Source organism: Orycteropus afer, unplaced genomic scaffold (genome assembly GCF_000298275.1).
Source record: "Orycteropus afer afer isolate SDZICR_OR568_19922 unplaced genomic scaffold, OryAfe1.0 scaffold00045, whole genome shotgun sequence".
Classification (NCBI taxonomy): Eukaryota; Metazoa; Chordata; class Mammalia; order Tubulidentata; family Orycteropodidae; genus Orycteropus; species Orycteropus afer.
In genome coordinates, this window is record NW_006921632.1 from 3,025,710 (window position 1) to 3,029,870 (window position 4,161).

Sequence of the window (4,161 nt, forward strand, 5' to 3'; positions counted from 1 at the left end):
CCATGATTTCTGCCAGTGCAGCTCATGCACAGCCACCTCTCCGTCAGCAGAGGTTTGAGTGCTGTGATGCTGCTGAGCTGGTTTCAGCGGAGCTTCCAGACTAGAAAAGGCCTGGTGATCTACTTCTGAAGAGCAGCCAACGAAAATGCTGTGGATCAAAACAGTCTGATCCATGACTGATCAGAGATGGCTCAAAACCAGGCAGCACTTCCTCAAGATGTTGAACAATTTCACTTCTGAACTAAATATATTGAAAAGAGAATTGAAAACATAACTCCACACCAAAACTTGTCCATGAACGTTCACAGCAGCATTATTCATAATAGCCAAAAGCAGAAACAACTCAAATGTCCATCAACAGATGAATGGAAACAAAATGTGGTATATCCATACAATGGAATATTGTTCAGCCATGAAAAGAAGTGAGATACTGATGCGACAACATGGATGAACCTTGGAAACATGCTGAGTGAAAGAACCCAGAAACAAATGGCCACATATTGTATGATTTCATTTGTATGAAGTGTCCAGAATAGGTAAATCCAAAGAGATAAAAGGTAGAGTAGTGGTTTCTAAGCGCTGGAGGGAAAGAGAAATAAGATAAATGGGAAGTGACTACTAGTGAATATTGGGTTTCTTTGGGGAGTGATGAAAAATTTCTAAGAGTTGGAAATAACTGCTTGACAGCAAGGGTTTTTTGTTTGTTTGTTTGTTTTTATGGTTGTATAGCTGTGAATGCATTAAACCACTGAATTGTACGTTTTAAAGGGGTGAATTTTATAGTATGTGAACTATGTCCCAGTAAAGCTATTATTAAAAAAAAAAATTTAAGATAATCTTATCTTGGAAATCATCATTTAACATAGAAAACATTGTATATGCCTATGACCAAGCCCAATGTTATAGGTACAAATAAGTACATATGTAGATATATATATCCTGGTAAAAATTTTAAATTTCAAGGATATTATTTCAAGGGAAACTGAACCAGAACAAGGCTGGTCTCAACTCCTTCACATCATTAACTCCATAGACAACAAAGCAGTGTCTACATAGTTTTGAAGATGGTAAGTTATGATCCAAGAATAAAAAACAACTATATGAGGTCATTGAAACCAATTAAACATACAGAGACACCAATGTTGTTAAGACATTATGACCATGACACTATGAAAGATTACATATACAACAAATAATTTAAAATATAGAAGTTTTGATTGAATAAACAGATTATGTATAATACTTTGTGCCTTACAAGTGAAGGATGTACCTTTTAAATTAAGGATACAAGGAATACTTCTGAAAACCTCAGTAAATTCCCAAGAATAAAAAATTCCTTGGACCTCAATGCTTTTCCATCGATGGGGTAAAATCAAAAGTTGATGCTGGAAGTTCAAAGATGTGAATAAAACAATCTGGATATTAAGAAACAGACTTCTAAATACCATTCGGTCATAAATCAGAAATTTGATGACTTTTTTAAAATAAAAATAAGAATACTTAATGTCAAAAATTTGTGAAATGTGGCCAAAGCCTTATATGGAAATAAATTTATAGTCTTCAGTGCATATTAAAAGTGAAAAAAATCAAATTAATATAAATGAATTTAATTTTAGGAGCTATAAAATAAAAAATTGTGTCAAATCAGGGAGAAGGAAATAAATTTACAAGTAAATATTTATGAATTATAAATGAGAACAGTGACAATAAGTAAATCTAAAGGCAAGAACTTTTAATAAACTAACAAAACAGAGCTTTGATTAAACTAACCAAGGAAAAAAGATATCAAGCAAATAAAATGACAAAGAGGATATATTATGAAAGTTTTTATTGTATTTTATTCTCTACTAATAAATATGAAAATATCAGTGAAATGAGTGACTTTCTGGGTAAATGTCTAGATTATAAAATGGATTTTAAAGAAATATAAACCAATATTAAATCATTAATCATAAAAGAAAGTTTAAGTTGTTGAACAATTGCATGAAATGGATTCTAGGCCAGACAATTTTTGTGTGTGTGTGATTTGGGTGAAAGTTAACAGAGCAAATTCATTTTCCATACATCAGTTTATCATTTTGTTTCATGGCACTGATTGCAATTCCCATAACGTTAACAGCTCTCTTCCCACTTCCTCCCTGTTGTTACCTTTTCCCTGTGTCCTTCTTTTGTAAGTGTTCCTGCCCTCTGAGCTATCTCCCTGTGAAAATACTGCCCTTCTGATCTCCCATAGTTGATTATTCTAAGGAATGTACCTACCTGGTGCAAATGTTCACCTTATATGCCCGTCTGTTGTTTGGCTGGAAGCCACAGGAGTGAGTTCAATTCCAGGCCCAAAGAATGACTGGAGGCTATAGTTTCAGGCGTTTCATCAGTCTGTATCAGACTGACAAACCTGGCTTTTATATGATTTGGAGTTTCGTGCCACGTTTTTCTCCTACACCATCCAGGATCTCCTATTTTCATCCCTTTCTGAGTGGTTGACAGTGGTAGCCAGGCACAATCTAATTCTGTTCTCAGGGTCTTGTAGGCTGAGGTTCCCATTGTCCACTAGTCCCTTGGACTAATTGTGTCCATGTGTCTTTGGTTTTCTTCATTGTTCTTTGCTCAGGACAAGAAGAGACCAATTGTTGTATCTTAGATGGCCACTTGCAAGCTTTTAAGACACCAGTCACTACTCACCAAAGTAGGATATAGCGCAATGTTGTTGTGCAGTACTTTATGCCAGTTGACCTTGCTGTCCCCTGTTGTCCTTAATCCATGAGCCCAGCTCATTCCCTCAGGGTGTTTGGCTGTGGCTAAGAAGTTATTATCACTTTGCCCTGTTAGCTCTGTTATATATATGACATTCTTACATAGCACACACATATGCATATATAGAAATATTGGGGCCAGACAATTTTGATGGGAAATTTTGTTCAAACTTTTAAGACATAAATAATTCCATTTAAAAAGCAGTGAAAATAGTCAACAAATTTTGTAATACACTAAACTGATACAATGACATAAAAAGTAATTCAGAATATAATACAAATAAAGAAACCATAGACCAATGATAAGAGAAAACTTCAAAATCTACAAGTAGTTCAAGGTCAAAACTATTCTGATCACAGACTGCATCTGTGTCCTTGTAAGGGCTGGAGTAAGGCATGTGAAGGCCCTAAACACTGATATATTATATATGTGTGTTTGTCTTTGCTATCCATGGTATAGCTTCTTTTAAATGTGACTATAATATTAGCAATTAAACACAAAAGTGGCATATGCCATTTTAGTGGAATGACATGAACTGGATTATAAAATTTACTGGGTGCAGTGTACTAAAGTTTTTGCTATATACTGTATTTTCTAGAAAAAGAATATTCCATATATTCTGCAACTAAGAAAATGAGTCAGTGAACTTAGTTGTGTCAACAATCCATGTAAGGTTCTGTTTATCTCCCACAACAAAAAAATGACTTTCACCAATCTTGCTTTAAATGGTTCAGACTTCAGTTTTGCTGCTTGTTTTGTAATAAATGCTATATTTATAAATGGACAAGAAGATGTCATAGAAGAAAATGTAATGATCAGAAAATAAATATTACAATAAATTACTGTGTTGTATTTTTAGATAGATCTCTCACCCTTAACATGTCGTAGTTAAAAACATTTCTTTCTTTTCTTTGCTTTTACAAATTCTTCAGTGATTTCATCACATTTGAGCTGTCTAACAATAGCTACTTCCATACATAATAAGGATAATGAGCTATGTCTGTCTTGAATCATTGTATGCTGAGAGTTTTTGAGTCTCTTTGGGGGTGAAAATGAGCACTCTGTTGTGCAATTTGTGATCATTAAAGTTAGGAATATGCGTAAAGCAATTTCAACATTGGGAAATATGCATTAAAAAAAAAACAAACACTTCTATTATGTACTCATACATGTCTCCATAAGTAAAATTTGTCTTTCCTGAATCTGCAAACTTAATTGTCATGTAAGAATGAAATTGCCGCACTTCTCCATAAAAGTTTGTATTGAACTCATCAGGATAACCCTGCATTGACTTCTTTTTTTTTTTTTTTTTATAGGATTTGGGTGAATCCAATAATTTTATTTCAATCAGACTCAAACCATAATATGCCAAATGTTTTGTTAACTCAACATCATATAAGGGTAAGT